This window comes from Saccopteryx bilineata, chromosome 6, assembly GCF_036850765.1.
Source record: "Saccopteryx bilineata isolate mSacBil1 chromosome 6, mSacBil1_pri_phased_curated, whole genome shotgun sequence".
In the NCBI taxonomy this organism is placed as follows: Eukaryota; Metazoa; Chordata; class Mammalia; order Chiroptera; family Emballonuridae; genus Saccopteryx; species Saccopteryx bilineata.
The window spans coordinates 100,228,445-100,245,906 of record NC_089495.1 but is presented as its reverse complement, the minus strand read 5'-3'; positions in this window follow the sequence as shown (position 1 = coordinate 100,245,906).

The window sequence follows — 17,462 nt, the reverse complement described above, 5'->3', positions numbered from 1 at the left end:
CCTGTGGTGGAAACCTCTGGAGTTCCCGAGCAAACACCTCCCTAAAGATGGTAGGGGAGTTCTTAAACCATTGCGGGAGCCTAGTCCAGGTGTACTGCACCTTTGCCTCATAGCCAAGTCCTCCCATTGGAAGGCGAATAGCTTCCGGCTTTCAGGAGCCAGTCTTATACTAAAGAAGGCATCTTTTAAGTCCAAAGCAAGTGAACCATGAGACTTGAGCAGGGAAGAAGCTTAGGAGTGTTTAAGGATTTGGTATTATTGGGTGCAGAGTCATTGCTGCCTCATTTACAACCCTCAACTCCTATACTGGCCAATAATCATTGGTCCATGGTTTTCTGACACGGAGCAAAGGAGTATTCCAGGGTGACAGGTACATGATAATAGTGCCATGCTCATTGAGCCTTTGGAAATGCACCTAGATTCCTTCCAAGGATCCCCTAGGAATCGGGTATTGTTTCTGGCTGACAGGCAGTGCCCAGGTTTTAACTCTTATCTGCACTGGCACTTGGTTTATTGCCACCCCCCCCCCGGGGAGGGTGGCGGTTCTTCAGCCCAGACTCCAGGGTATTTTTGAATTAGTTTTTGGCTTGGAGGCTTCCCAGATGCAGTAGCAAAAATCCTCTACTCCTCTCTGGGACCAGAGTTAGAACAATCCTAGGCTTAGGCACCTGTTGTAGCCTCCCAGCTAGAGGAGGAGAGCCTGGGCCTGATTCTGGCGATGCAGTGGGAGTCACCTCAGGCTCAGGCTCGGGCTCGGGCAAGCTTATGCTGGGACCTGATAAATCTGGCGATGACGGGCCTGAGTCAGCGGCAGTCTCTGGGGTGGACAGGGAGTCAGGTATGGATGGGTAGAGCCTTGCTGGCATGTAAGGTGGAAGAGCCAGAGTTTCTGCTTCTTCTGGGTCACTAAGGGTTAAATTTCTGGCTTTGGTTGCTATAGCGATTCTCTGGGTCTGGTGGAACACTTCCTGCCTTAGCTACCAATACTGTAGAAGCCTGACCTCTAAGCCAAGTGGGTGGGTGCAAAACTACTGTATGCCAAATGTCTATGTAGAGAAACTGGTCGGGTGGCCTGGATCTCTAGGGACTACCTGCCATAGCTTCTGTACAACAGACTTATCCAAGCTTCCTTCTGTCGGCCATTCTACCCCAAAAGCGGGCTACTCCTCGATTTCCCTGGGGACATAGTAACCCTGTAATCCCCTGAGAACCTTTTCTTAAAATTCTTGACCATCGTGGCTAAAGGAGTGGGTTTTCCTTGTGAACCTCTCATACTTCCCACGACAGACAACAGTCACACCACAAGAAGAAATGGGGGAAGGGGAGGAGAAATTTAGAGGGGATGCCACTCGCTTTAGTCCATCTCTGGCCGCTCCCCTCGCAGGAATGGCGGGCCCTCTTGGCTTATAGCAGGCTGATATAAACCGTCAGCACACAATTCTGCCTCTTAGCCGTATGAGGCGCCCTATGGACTGCGGATCAGGACCCAACACTCACTTCGTCCCTGTGGGAAGGAGTCAGCACCCTCTCCTGGTGTCCGTCTCATTCACTCTGCACTCACTCTCTTTCACACAACCTCCCACGCACCAGTAGAGAGTGATGAGTCACCACTCAGTGGGGACCACCCCCTACAACCAGTGGAGAGTGCATAGTTGCAACTTCTAATCTATGGAGAGAAATTAGTGACTCTCCAGAGGGTGATCAGGCCTCCCTTCTTCCCAGTAGGACAGGACCTCAGCTAGCTTTCCTTGCCTGGCATGCCTTACAGTTGCTTCAGATGCATCCCCATTCCCGTTCCTTTGTTATCTGAATCTTGCTGGGACTGGCAGATGGGAATTCCCCTTTCTGCCCTGTGAGGCATTCACACAGGAAAATTCCTGGTGTGCACTCAGTGGGCACGTCTATAGGACAGATTGGGGGCTCCCCAGTGGGGTTCCCAAAGTCTGCCGAACGCAGATGTCTCTCCTCCTTGCTTCCTGGCCAATTCACCAAGATCTGTAACAGGAAGCAACCTGACAGAGGATAGACACTCAGATAACTTAATCAATAAAGGAAGGAGAATTTATTAAAACTGGCAGAGCACATGAGGCTTGTAGCTCCAAAACACGGGCTCCCCAAAGTTGACTTTCTTACAGGTTATATATCTTTACAGTATCTAAGCAATGGACATGTGATTTCTTTGTTTAAGTTTTCCCAGGACTCAAGGAGAGGGGAGGGAGAGTTTCAGTGAGGTAAGCAAGGGAGAAGGGGTTTCCAGATCACTGATCATAGTTACATACAGATCCTGCTATTCTTGCTTTGTATTTGTGAAGCCAGTATATACAGCCACCATCACAGCTGACTGGCCCATGCAGGTTCGCATTGGATTTGAACAGATGGTAATGAAACAATAGAGCTACGAACAGGTGGGGCATTATGTTTAATCCTAGTTTGCACCCGGCAGGCAAGTAAAAACACACACTGGGCTCCAAAACTCATTCATTCAGTGCTCACAAAGCTACTGACTTATCTGAGTTTCCTAGAATCAAAGGTTTCTACCTCACCAGCTTCATTCTCCTTTGTTCCTATAAGGCCAGGAGCCGCCATCGTCGCCATTCACATGCAGGTTCCCATTGGATTCGGGCAGACGGTAAAGAAATGGCGGAGTTGGAGGATTGTGGGCCATTCTGTTTATTGGTGTCTCACCAAGACAGGCAAACCACAAGAGAAGACAAGGGAAAAGCAGAAAACCAGCTTTTCCCATGAAGAGCAAAGGATCAGGGAGGCCCCTGAAATGGTGATAGCAGGAACTGAGAGAGCAAACTCCAGGTCTGTCCCACTTTATAGTATAGAAATCAAAACCTTTAATCCAATATACAAACAAGAAAGTCTCTGATACAGTCACTTATCTTTATTATATGCGGCTTAAGTGTCTGTTTGTCGCCGATAGCTTATTGGTTGCTTGCGTAACTGTACTAGCCAATGGGGTAAAGTTGCCACGGCAATCAAATAGTCCCGCCTTCTGGCATGCCACCTCACAAATTGAGGTTAAAGATTGGAGCAACTATTATGCTGTTAAGAAATCTTAACACCAGAAGGGGTCTTTGCAATGGTACAAGACTAGAGGTTCTCCAATTGAAAAATAATGTCATAATAGCTAAGTCTTTGGCTCCTCTAAAGGTGAAATATATGTCATTCCAAGAATTGATTTGGCTCCATCTCAAACAGGGTTGCCGCTTCAATTGAGACATAGACAATTTCTTGTAAAACTTGCCTTTGCTATGACCATCAATAAGTCTCAGGGCCAAACGCTTAAGCGTGTTGGCATTTTTTTACCTGAGCCTGCATTTGGACACGGTCAACTTTATGTTGCCTGTTCAAGAGTTCAAGAGTTCGTGAAAGAACGGACGTAAAATTAAAAATAATTGATGGTCCTCTGCAAGGCGAGCTTAAAAATGATGGAAAGATCTACACAAGAAATGTTGTGTACAAAGAGATCTTTGACATGTGAATTAACATTTTATTATTTAAATCACCTTTATTTATTGAGCTAGCCGTGGCTCTTAAGAAATGTACCGCCAGTGGTTTCCTTCATTGCACTCTACTTTAAGCAATTAAGCAAGTAGAAGGGGGAAACCCCGTGGGGCAGTAAGCAAAGGGGCGTCCTCACCGCCTGCCCTGGGTAATTCAGTTTGAATTAGCAGACACCTTTGCACAAATCATTTTAATTACAATTTATAATATCTAGAACAGCAGTCATTTCGTATGACTGCCAGGCTTTCTAGTCTGAGGCATAATGGAATTCCTCATGAGAGTGCACCATCCCACATCATACCATCAGTCAAGGGTGTGGGGAAAAGCTTAGTCTTAAAAATAAGCCTTAGGCTATAACCACCCTGCCTGCTTACAGCCTGTCCCCCTGCACCCAATGCAAACTATAAGCGAGCAAACATATATATCATATTTACAAATTTATTTGACCAACAGTTCCCCATCTCCTTCTCTCTGCACAAACTCAGCACTAACTGTTTTCTCCTTTAGCACTCTGCCATCTTGGCTGCCTCTCTCCTCTCCTCTAGGTGGCCTTTCTCTGCTCTCTGCTGTAATGATAATCTCAGGAACCAAGAGAGAGCAAGCTCCCAGTCTGCCCCACTTTATAGTGCAGAAATCAAAACCTTTAATCCAATATACAAAATAGGGAAGTCTCTAATACTAAGTCACTTATCTGGGGCATGATGGGATTGTACCACCCCCACAACAAAAAGGGCAGGAAAGGCTTAGTCCTAAAACCAAGCCCCAGGCTACAAGGATCCTGCCTGCCCACAGCCCGCCCCCAATACCCATTAATATCACCTGGGTGACAGGCTTCCATTTGGGCAGCGCCATCTTTAACAAAGTGAGCATAATATATTTTATCTTCCCAACAGTATTATACCTATGGGATATAGTTAATTTATCACTGGTTGACTTGGTTACCCCTGCAGGCTCCTTTCCCTTGTATTCTTTTGTTTCTTCCTTCTCAGGGAAGAGGGACCTGCCCCTCCTTCCTCATTTAAAATGTAATAGAATTTTCCCTGGTAAATTTGTACTTGCTTGGGATCCATGAGCCCTTTCTTTTCTCCAATTTTTACCTTTGGAATGGGAATGTCCATCCTACAATGGTCCCACCATTGTATTTTTTTTTCACTATTGTATTTTGGAAGTAGGTAATTTTTATGGTTTCCCAGTGTCAGTGTACAAATGTCCAAACCTGTAAGAATTTTTTAGTTTTTTTGAGCCAAACTGTCGACAACTGCCAGGAAGCAAAGTCTGAACGGATTGAGAAAATGCTCTGAAAAATAGCAGTTCCATCACTTATTTTATACATTATAATCAAAGGGGAACCATGAGGTTAAATGAAATTGAATGGTGATAGATGAGGGAGGTGGGAGAAAGCAAAGTGAGAAGTCTCTGGGACTGGATAAAAAGTAAAATTATATACTGAAACTTTCTTTACATAGGCAGGTATAAGATAGTTAACAGTTAATATGGTAATAACAACAATGAGGGGTTGCTGCTTTTTGCTCTGGTGGGACACTTGCCCTGAGGGGGCCAGGAAAAGATTATAATCCTTACACTTCAAAGGCATGCTATCAGGTACATTATTATAGATGTAAGGCAAGCATTGACCTCTGTTAGAGGCAAATACCTCCTTAGGATGTGATTACCCACTCTGAACTTCTTTTAGTTAGAAAGTTTTAATTTTAGACCATCCTGTGTGGTTACTTTAGCTCTCTGAGTTTGCAAGGCCACCATGCAGCTTGTCAGGTGTTGGTCAAATAAGTTTGTAAATATGATATATATGTTTGCTCGCTTATAGTTTGCATCATGTGTGGGGGAAAGGCTGTAAGCAGGCAAGGTCGTTATAGCCGGAGGCTTAGTTTTTTTTTGTTTGTTTGTTTGTTTTTGGGTTTTTTTTTTGCATTTTTCTGAAGCTGGAAACAGGGAGAGACAGTCAGACAGATTCCCGCATGCGCCCGACCGGGATCCACCCAGCACGCCCACCATGGGGCGATGCTCTGCCCATCCTGGGTGTCGCCATGTTGCGACCAGAGCCACTCTAGCGCCTGAGGCAGAGGCCACAGAGCCATCCCCAGCGCCCGGGCCATCTTTGCTCCAATGGAGCCTTGGCTGCGGGAGGGGAAGAGAGAGACAGAGAGGAAAGCGCGGCGGAGGGGTGGAGAAGCAAATGGGCGCTTCTCCTGTGTGCCCTGGCCGGGAATCGAACCCGGGTCCTCCACACGCTAGGCCGACGCTCCACCGCTGAGCCAACCGGCCAGGGCCCAGAGGCTTAGTTTTAGGACTAAGCTTTTCCCCACACCCTTGACTGATTGCATGATGTGGGGTGATGCACTCTCATGAGGAATCCCATTATGCCTCAAATAAGTGACTTTGTATCAGAGACGTCCTTGTTTGTATATAGGATTAAAGGTTTTGATTTCTATACTATGAAATGGAGCAGACCAGGAGCTTGCCCTCTCTCTGTTCCTGAGATTAGCATTAGAGAGAGAGCAGAGAAAGGCCACGTGGAGGAGAGGAGAAGCAGCCAAGATAGCAGAGTCCTGAAGGAGAAGCCAGTTTTGTGCAGAGTTTGTGCAGAGAGAAGGAGATGGGGAACAGAGGTGAATAAGGTTGGTGAGGTAGAAACCTTTGATTCTAGGAAACTCGGGTAAGTCAGTGGCTTTGGGAGCCCTGAATGGAAAGGGAAGTGTTTTCCCACTGTGTGTATTTCTTGCCCACCGGGTGCAAGCTAGGATTAAAGCTAATGGCCCACCAGTTCTTGGCTTCATTGTTTCATTACTGTCTGTCTGAATCAAATGTGAACCTGCGCAGGCCAGGCGGCTGTGATGGTGGCCGTGGCTACTGGCTTTACATCAGGTTCAGCATATGGTCCCTTTTTAAAAAAAAAAAAGAAAAGATTTTATTTATTTATTATAGAGAGGGGAGAGAGAGAGAGAGAGAGAGAGAGAGAGAGAGAGAAGGGCAGAGGAGAAGAAAGCATCAACTCCCATATGTGCCTTGACCAGGCAAGCCCAGGGTTTTGAACCAGCAACCTCAGCGTTTCCAGGTTGACGCTTTATCCACTGCATCACCACAGGTCAGGCTATGGTCCCTTTTTTTGTCTGCAAAAAGTTCATAGCTAACGGGTAATTTTTGCCTCAGAATGAATCATAGCTTGAGTCTCTTCCATACCTGATTTTGATATTTAGGTGAACTTCAGGACTTAGAGCTACTGGTGGAATGGTTCAGATGTTTCAGCTGTTGGGATTGTGGTCAATCTATTTTGTATGTGAGACGAACATTAATTTTGAGGATCTAGATGGTGGGTGTAAGGCCAGTGGCCATTGCCATACAGATTCGCACTGAATTCGGGCAGACAGTAAAGGAACAGCAAAACAGGAGGATGTTGGGTTATTCCAATTTATTGGAGACTCACAGAGACAGGAGAGCCAAAAGGAGACAAAGGAAAAGGTAAAAACCTGCTTTTTTTAGTGGAGGCAAGGAAGAAAAACCCAAGTGTACCTCTCAGTGTGGGGAGGGGTCCTCTCTTATCGCCCCTGAGGGAAAGTATTTACATCCTTACAATAGTGCTGTCACCTGCTCCTGTACTATTTGCACAAAGGGATTGCAGCCAGTAAACCTATGAGCAAGCCTAACACAGCCATTTCCCCCACAGTGTGCTAAATCATGTTGTAAGGCCAGTAGCCACACCCACCATCACAGCCGCCTGGCCCGCGCAGGTTCGCATTTGATTTGGACAGACGTTAATGAAACAGCGGAGCCAAGAACTGGTGGGTCATTAGCTTTAATCCTAGCTTGCACCCCGCGGGCAAGAAATACACACAGTGGGAAAACACTTCCCTTTTCATTCAGGGCTCTCAAAGCCACTGACTTATCCGAGTTTTCCTAGGATCAAAGGTGTCTACCTCACCAGCCTTATTCACCTCTGTTCCCCATCTCCTTTTCTCTGCACAAACTCCAAACAAACTGGCTTCTCCCTCAGCACTCCGCCATCTTGGCCTCTTCTCCTCTGCATTGTTAATTTTAGAAATTGAGAGACAAAGCCCCTGGTCTGTCTCATTTTATAGTGGAGAAATCAAAACCTTTAAGCTAATATGCAAATAAGGAAGTCTCTGATACAAAGTCACTTATCTGAGGTATTTTCTTTGTCTTCTTTTGGCTCTCCTGTCTCTGTGAGTCTCCAATAAATTAGAATAGCCCAACATCTTTCTCATAAGAGTACACCACCCAACATTATGCAACAGTCAAGGGTGTGGAGAAAAACTTAGTTTTGAAAAGATCTTAGTATTAAAACCGATCTTAAGTATTAAAAGATCTTAGTCTTAAAACTAAGCCTTCTTAGGCTATAATGATCCTGCCTGCTTATAGCCTGTCCCCCACACCCAATGCAAACTATAAGCGAGCAAACATATACATCATATTTGAAAATTATTTGACCCACATGTGTCCTCCAAAATTTGTATGTTGCATGACTAATCCCCAGTCTGTCTAAATGTGACTGTATTTGTGAAACCAAGTATCCTTATGACTTTGATTAAATTTAGTTTTAAATCTGGACTCTAGAAATCACCTCTCTCTCTCTCCCACCCCCAAAGACCTAGCCTTTCCCCAGAATAATCAGCAACCTTTGAGTCAGCAAAAGGCAGTATTCCACACCGGACTAATGGTTCCAGAGTCCTGACCTGTGGTAGGTTAAGGGTAGTGTAAGGCCAGAAGCCGCCACCGCCATTGTGGCTGTTCACATGCAGGTTCTCATTGAATTTGGGCGGACGGTAAAGAAATGGCAGAGTGGGAGGATGGTGGGTCATTCTGTTTGTTGGTGTTGTAAGGTATTTTTCCCCACTGAGAAGGAAGGAAGGGGCCGGAGCCATGAAGCGAGGAATAGTAAAAGGCTTTATTGAGTACAGAGCGTGCATCCCGCCCAGCGAGGTTCCCTGGCCCCGAGGAAAGATGGAGGCCAGGGAAGTCGCAAGTGGTGACCCGTGTGGGAAATATTTAAAGGGTCCCTAGGGTGGTCAAGCTAATATGACGTGGTGAAATCTCACTGGCTGGCAGACGGTCACTGTTTTCCAAAGGGCTCCAGGGAAGTTTCTTTTGGTGCACTTGGTTGTGGGCGGTCCTAGCCAAAGTTCGCGGGTCTTGGGTTCCCCACGTGACCATCCCCCATTATCCACCGACCTTACAGGTGTTTGTTGGGCAGATAAAATATATTATGCTCATTTTGTTAAAGATGGCGCTGCCCAAATGGAAGCCCATCACCCAGGTGATATTAATGTGTGTTGGGGCAGGCTGTGGGCAGGCAGGATCCTTGTAGCCTGGGGCTTGGTTTTAGGACTAAGCCTTTCTCACCCTTTTTGATGTGGGGTGGTACAATCCCATCATGCCCCAGGTAAGTGACTTAGTATTAGAGACTTCCTTATTTTGTATATTGGATTAAAGGTTTTGATTTCTGCACTATAAGATGGGGGCAGAACGAGAGCTAGCTCTCTTGGTTCCTGAGATTAGCATTAGAGAGCAGAGCAGAGAAAGGCCACGTGGAGGAGGCCAGGAGAAGCAGCCAAGATGGTGGAGTGCTGAAGAAAAAGCCAGGTTGTGCAGAGTTTGTGCAGGGAGAAGGAAGGAGATGGGGAACAGAGGTGAATAAGTCTGGTGAGCTAGAAACCTTTGATTCTAGGAAACTCGGATAAAGCCAGTAGCTTTGTGAGCCCTGAATGTGAGTGAGTTTTGGAGCCCAAAGTGTGTTTTACTTGCCCGCTGGGTGCAAGCTAGGATTAAAGATGATGACCCACCAGTTTTTGGCTCCGTTGTTTCTTTACCGACTGTCCGAATCCAATGCGAACCAGCATGGGCCAGGCTGCTGTGATGGTGGCTGTGCCTACTGGCTTTACAGTGTCTCACCAAGACAGGCAAGCCACAAGAAAAGCCAAGGGAAAAGCAGGTTTTCTTTCCATGGAGGGCAAGGGATCAGGGAGGAAAGAAGAAGAAATCCTCCTGCACCTCTCAGTGGCAGGACAGAATCTCCCTTCCAGTAAACATTAGCAAGACAATGGCTCCTCCCAATCAGGAAGGTGACCTGCAACCTCACAGACCACTCTATCTGGCTGCCCAGCCTCCAATGCAAACCATAAGCGAGCAAACATATACAGCATATTTACAAACTTATTTGACGAACAGATAGCTTCTTGACCTAAGTTATGTTTCAGCATCTGAGCCCTAATGTGAACAGTCAGTAGTCCCCTGGCTACTTTCTGGAGAAGTGCTGAATTTGTACTCAAGACCTGAAGAAATAACTCATTACATTTACCTCACCTCTAACCACCCAGTTTCCAACACAACCCCTACCTTTTGGGTGTTTCCCTGTATAAACTATAATCTACATATCATCTGGGAGTTTAGGCTTTTGAGCATTAGCTTTCTATTATCCTAGGTGGCACCATTTATAATAAAATAGCCAATATTTTTTTACTGAAATTCTGGTGTCTAGTGTTTGGCTCCACTAACACCTGGTGAGTGAACTCTTTTTATTCTGTAACACTAATGGCGACTTTAGTAGGACTCAGCCCTGAGCGGGCTTACCACCTGCAGTTCAATAACCCCTGGCTGGTGGAGGTCTCTCCATGTTCTGTAGGAGCAGCTGCCAAGACTGTTTGTTCCAGGGATGGGCCTGCCCTGCTCACCACCCACTGGGCTTGGCTGACCAGCAGAACTTTTTTTTTTTTTTTTTCTCCTTTCTTTTTTAAGTGAGAGAAGGGAAGATAGATTCCTGCATGCACCACTCAGTAACCCCTGTCTGGAACCAATGCTCAAATCAACTGAGTTATCCTCAACGCCAGGGGCTGACGTTCGAACCAGTTGAGCCACTGGCTGCAGGAAAGGAAGAGAGAGAAAAGGGGGAGAGGGAAGGGAAGAGAAGCAGGTGGTCACTTCTTCTGTATGTCCTGACCGAGGATCGAACCTGGGACATCTACATGCTGGGCCAATGCTACATCCACTGAGCCACTTGGTTGACTTTTGTATGTACCCTGGAATAAACCAACAACCTGGTATATCGTAACAATGCTCTATCCAACTGAGCTACCCAAGCTAGGGCAAAAATGAGTTTTCTTACATAGATTTTCTAGATTATACTATAGATAAAATTTTATATAATTGGCTCTATATTGTAAACAGTGTCCCACTCTGGTAAGGTATATTAATAGAGGGAGAGAGTATGCATGTCTGGGAACATGATGTATATGTATAGGAACTCTATCTTTTAATTTTGCTGTGAATCTAAAACTGCTCTACAAATATTCCTTTTGTGTGTGTGTGACAGAGACAGAGAGAGAGAGGGACAGATAGGGACAGACAGAAAGGAAGGGAGAGAGATGAAAATCATGAATTCTTCGTTGCTGCACCTTAGTTGTTCATTGATTGTTTTCTCAGATGTGTTTTGACTGGGGTGGGGGGGGATGGATACAGTAGAGTGAGTGACCCCTTGCTCAAGCCAGCAACGTTGGGCTTCAAGCAGTGACCTTTAGGTTCAAGCCAGTGACCATGGGGTCATGTCTATGATCCCATTCTCAAGCTAGCAACCCCTCGCTCAAGCTGGTGAACCCGCGCTCAAGCTGGCAACCTCAGGGTTTTGAACCTGGGTCCTCTGCATCCCAGTTTGAAGCTCTATCCATTGCGCCACCTCCTGGTCAAGCTCCTTTTATTTTTTTAATTTAAATTTTTATTTAATTCATTGGGGTGACATTGGTTAATAAAATTTTATAGGTTTCAGATGTACAATTCTATAATCCATCATCTGCATATTTTATTGTGTGTTCACTACCAAAGTTACATCTCCTTCCATCACCATTTACTACCCCTTTACCCTCTTCTACTGCCCCACCCCCTTTCCCTCTCATAGTCACCAAACTGTTTTCTGTGTCTATGAGGGTTTTTTTTTTGGGGGGGGGTTGCTTAATTCCTTTATATTTTTTACCCAGCCCTGCAGCCACCCCTACTCCAATAGCTGTCAGTTTTCTGTCTCTGTAGTCTGTTTATATTTTGTTTTGTAAAAATATCTCTGTTTTGAAGATGAGAAGGGCTGGCTTTAGCTCAGTGGTTCCTTTGAGTCAAGTTTGCTTGTTAAAGATGAGAAAGTGGAGGTAGAGAGAGATGAAATAACTTGCCTAAGTCTTACTAAGGTCTACTATGTACAAATAGGAATTGGCAATGAGTCGTTCTGGCATGAGAACTTTTGTTTTTGCTGGACAAACCAGTGTTTTACAAGTGTGTTAGGCTTGCTCGCTTGCACTTTGCCTAATTGGTGCACGGGCACGGGGCAGTGCCATGTGTGTATTGTTTATGTAAGGCCTCCTTGCTTGTGCTCAAGGAGGCAGATTGCGAATTGCAGATTGCCTGCCACCATGGGCAGGGTGGTGGGGTGGGGTGGGGCTCTGTTTGCCATTGTTTACTGGAGAATGACACCCCCACCCCCCCTACCCCCCCCACCCACCCCCCCACCCCCGCTCCCGCCACCTGCTTTGCTCTTCAGTCTTGAGAGAGAGAAGCGGTTTGCCCAGCCTGCTTGCTTGGCTGCAGTTGCAAGACTCTAATAAACAGAATGGCCCACCATCCTCCAGCTCCACAGTTCCTTTACCGTCTGCCCGAATCCAATGGGAACCTGCATGGCCACGGCACCTGGACTTACAGTCTTCAACCAGTGCACTTTTCCTCCTTTTCTGAATTTTGCTTCTTTTACCTAGTAATGTGTCTTGCCGACCAATCCACAAAAGCACACACAGAGCTCTTTTTAAATGAGCCACTTCTGTATTGATAGACCTTAAGGGTGCTTTTAATGTCCAATTTAGGAGTAATGCTGCATTAGTCTTACACATGTCACTTCTCACATGTGTGAGTACTTACTAGATAAATTTCTGTAAGTGGGGATGACAAGTTAACAGATTTGGTTAGGAGATAATGAAATTTAAAATTCTGATATTTTGATAAATTTCTCCCTATAGAGCAGGGGTCGGGAATCTTTTTTGGCTGAGAGAACCATGAATGCCACATATTTTAAAATGTAATTTCATGAGAGCCATACAACGACCTGTGTATGTTATGCATTATCCAATAAAAATTTGGTGTTGTCCCGGAGGACAGCTGTGGTTGGCTCTAGCCACCCGCAACCATGAACATGAGCGGTAGGAAATGAATGGACTGTAATACATGAGAACGTTTTATATTTTTAACATTATGGGTTTTTTTATTAAAGATTTGTCTGCGAGCCAGATGCAGCCATCTAAAGAGCCACATGTGGCTCGTGAGCCATAGGTTCCAGACCCCTGTTATAGAGGTTGCATCAATTTATACTGTTCTATGAATGTACATGTTGGATATAGCATGGTAAAGTAGGTGTGCCCACTAGAGATGAGAATGAGGCTTGGAAGAACTTTCTGTTACTCACAGATCTCAGAGAGGAGATCACTACATGCCACACAGGGCCACAGGGAAAGCACAAGGTTTTGGTAAGGACAGGAGTAAGAGGAAGGTCTAGGCTAAAGCCTTTATTGGCATTTTGCAGGAAAGTCAGGGTAGGCCAGAGTAAACAGTTCAGGATTTGGCTAGTTTGAATAATTCTGGTGGTCTTGGTGCTATAGGAGTGGTTTCTAGTTGTCTACTATCTTGCCCTGGAATAATTAGGGTGGAAGAAATAATGGCTTGGTATGTGAGTTAGAGAAGGAAATGGTAGGGGCCATGGGCTTGGAATTGATTGGTTTATATATTAAAGATGTACTCTGGGGCAAATTTTGTGCTATCTCTAAGACAGAGAGAGCCATGAAAGGGCAGTCTTTCTCAGGCTAGCAAGCTGCTTAAGATGTCAAAATGTAAAAAAGATTAAAAGCATATACTTTAGCAGTGTTTAAGATCACCTATTTCTCCCTGGCCAATTGGTTCAGTAGATAGAGCATAGGTCTGGCGTGCATATGTCCCAGGTTTGATCCCCAGTCAGGGTACAAATGAGAAGCAACCATCTGCTTCTCCTCCCCTCCCTCTCCCTCTCTTCGCTTCTCACAGAGGCTTAAATGGTTTGAGTGTGGGCTCCTGGCGCTGAGGATAGCTCAGTTGGTCTGAGCGTCAGCCTCAGGTGCTGAGAATAGCCCAGTTGATTTGAGCATCAGCCCCAGACAGGGGTTGCTGGGTGGATCCTGGTCAGGGCACATGTAGGAGTCTGTCTCTCTATCTCCCCTCTTCTCACTTAAAAAATAAAAAAAACTTTACCCATCCTCCCACATCTTCACAAAAATTAAATTATTTGATCTTTGGTAATCTGATTGTTGAAAAATGACTTCCAGTTCTAGTTCTATCTGTATTTCCTTTTTAGCTCATTTTTCTTCTGGTGATTTTTTTCATTTATTTACTAAACAACAAATAAGAAGTGCTTATAATGTGCCATGTACTCATGATGTGTGAACAAAACAGACAAAGCCCTCGCTCTAAGGAAGCTTACATTTCAAGATGTGTAGGGCCCAAAAGGGGGAAAACTACAAAATTTAGAGACAAAATAAACTAAATAAAAGACAATGCTGATAGAAGAATCAATGTCAGAAAAAGGGCAATCATTACCAATAAAGTAGGTATGGTAGGAAGTCACAAAGAGTTTTCTGGGGAAAGGCAGAGGTGGCAATGTGGCAAAATGTTACTTGAAATGATGGCTATTGTTAGGTGAAAGCTGCAGGTAGCCAGTTCGCTGGGGAAGGGGAAAGCCTCCTTTCAGCTTCTCTCAGCAACTGGCACGTCGATATAAATCCTCAACTAGGTCTGACCTGGAGAGATTTCCAGCAGACTGCCTTATCCCATATGAGATAGCTGACAGGCTAAGCCCCTTCCCGGGTCTATGGGTGGGCACCAGGGAGAGCCAAACTGAAAACACAAGGCTGGTGTATTCCAAAAGGATTGTTTATTTAAAACGCTTGAGAGCAAATGTGCTGAGATGGACCCAAATGAGGTCAGCCCTGGGGAGGGTTGGAGTTGGGTATTTATAGTTTAGTCGGGGGTCTTGGAAAAAGCAGCTGAGGTCACTGCCTCTATAGGTACAAAGTAATATATTTTTCACATGTGGATTGAAAAAGCGCCACAGTTTCTCCAAATTGTTTATCTCCTTGCTCGACTGTCTAAAGGAGGCCTGTGCCAGTTCAAAAGTTCCCAGGCCAGCCAGGCAGGCAGAGGCTTCAAGCAAGCCAGTCACCCCTCCTCCCCCTGGTTTGTACGCCTTGGAATGGGGCGGGGGCTGATCTCCCAGAATACGGCTATCAAAAGATAGCGCCCCTGGGCCTGTAGCCTGCCTTTTATTGTGACTTAAACTCCTCTGATTGTCAGGTCCCTTTCCAATGTAAGCTTTTCCTGACTTGCAAAGATAAACTTTTTGTTATATTTCAAAGTGAAGGCCAGGAAGCCATTAAGGGAGAGACTAGCAAATCAATTAACTACAACCTCACAGTGGGGCTAGAGAATATGCTGCTTCGAGCCTGGGTAAGAAATTAGGTAAGGGGAATTTTAGTTTTAAAAGGGCCTCTGGTTTTAATTTTATTTTTTGTATTTTTCTGAAGTTGGAAATGGGGAGGCAGTCAGACAGACTTCCGCATGCGCCCAGCCGGGATCCACCTGACATGCCCACCAGGGGGCGATGCTCTGCCCATCTGGGGTGTTGCTCTGTTGCAACCAGGGCCATTCTAGCACCTGAGGCAGAGGCCATGGAGCCATCCTCAGTGCCCAGGCCAACCTTGCTCCAATGGAGCCTTGGCTGTGGGAGAGGAAGAGAGAGACAGAGAGGAAGGAGAGGGGGAGGGGTGGAGAAGCAGATGACCGCTTCTCCTATGTGCCCTGGCCAGGAATCAAACCCAGGACTCCTGCACGCCAGGCCAACGCTCTACCACTGAGCCAAATGGCCAGGGCCGGGCCTCTGGTTTTATTTTTTTATTTTTTTATTTTTATTATTTTATTTATTCATTTTAGAAAGGAGAGAGAGAGGAAAAGAGAGAGAAACAGAGAGAGAGAAGGGGGAGGAGCAGGAAGCATCAACTCCCATATGTGCCTTGACCAGGCAAGCCCAGGGTTTCGAACCGGCGACCTCAGCATTTCCAGGTCGACGCTTTATCCACTGCGCCACCACAGGTCAGGCCGGGCCTCTGGTTTTAAAAGCCTCCCTAAACCCAAACCTTATAGCTATGAACATTTTGAAAAAGAAAGGTAATATGAGGACATCTGCTTTATTAGATGTTATACTATAAAAACACAATAGTGAAATCAGTGTGACAACCAGAAACAAATTCTAGCTTATATATAAGCCTATATGTAAACATATACCATACTGTTTTAACTATTATAGTTTTTCAATACTTAAAAATCAGATCGGGTTGTTCTCCCAGTAGTTTTCAGAATTTGTAAAAACTGCATTAAAAAAGAAAAATCATTTATTTTTTTACTAAAGAAGGCAGAGAGACAGACTCCTGCATGCACCCCGACAGGAATCCACCCAGCAAGCCCCCTATCAGACAATGCTCTCTCCATCTGGGGCTGCTGCTCTGATGCTCGGCAACCAAGCTATTTTAGTGCCTGAGGCAAGGCTATGGAGCCATCATAGCGCCTGGGGCCAACTTGCTCCAACCTTTTGAGCCATAGCTTTGGGAGGAGAAAGGGGTGGTGGAGAAGCAGATGATCACTTCTCCAGTGTGCTCTGACCAGGAATCAAACCTGGGACTTCCACATGCCAGGCCGACACTACCACTGAGCTAACTGGCCAGGGCAACTTCTGGGTGTTTAGATCATGCTTCTTTGAATATTATTTCATCTAGAGATAGGTTCAAATGTCATAATGGTTGCCCACATACAGCCAGTGTTAACATTCTTGAGGGAAAAAAAGACCCACAGTAGTAATGGGGTATAGGGTCAGAGATTGGGATTTTAAAACTTTTTTCACTGGTTATTTGGATTTCAGTTTCCACCTATAGCTACATACAAATATATAAAATAATATAGAAAAGGCAGAAAAGATCATATCAAATATTTTTGTGAAAAAATATAGGTAAGTTGATAGGTTCTTATTCTTTCAAAGCAAATAGAAAAGTATTATTTTTTTACAGTATGATTTACTAAAATACTTGTGTTTGTTAACTCTTCTGAGGAATCAATTCTTAAAACCAGCTTAAGGAGATTCACCTTCAAACTTCTAAGGATAATGTCTTCTTATAAAGGTAAAGGAGTTAAAGAATGCATCAAAGAGAAATACTTTACCTACTGAGGTGTTTTCCAAAAAAAAATTATTAGTTTATTTAAACAAAACTAATGACATATGCTCAGGAGCAAGATCTTAAACTGCTCCCCAAACTGTGGTTTTAAAAATATCAATTGTGGCCTGACCTGTGGTGGCAGAGTGGATAACGCATCGACCTGGAAATGCTGAGGTCGCCTGTTCGAAACCCTGGGCTTGCCTGGTCAAGGCACATATGGGAGTTGATGCTTCCAGCTCCTCCCCCCTTCTCTCTCTCTGTCTCTCTCTCTCTCTCTCTCTCTCTCCTCTTTAAAAAAATGAATAAAGAAAAAAAGAAAAAAAAATGTCAATTGTGTATTTTGTGTAAGCTAAATGTGGGTCAAATGTAGCAGCATTCCATTTATTGTATACCTTACAATCTTTTCCAACTGAGGAGTCAAGCAACAAAATACATTACTTAGATGACAAATGGGCTATAGATTATCTAAAATATGTATTTTTTGGACAGAGAGAGAGGGAGACAAGAAGCATCAATTCTTCATTGCAACTCTTTAGTTGTTCAGTGATTGTTTTCTCATATGTGCCTTGACCGGGGGACTACAGCAGACCGAATGACCCCTTGCTCAAGCCAGCGACCTTTAGGCTCAAGCCAGCGACCATGGGGTGATGTCTATGATCCTGC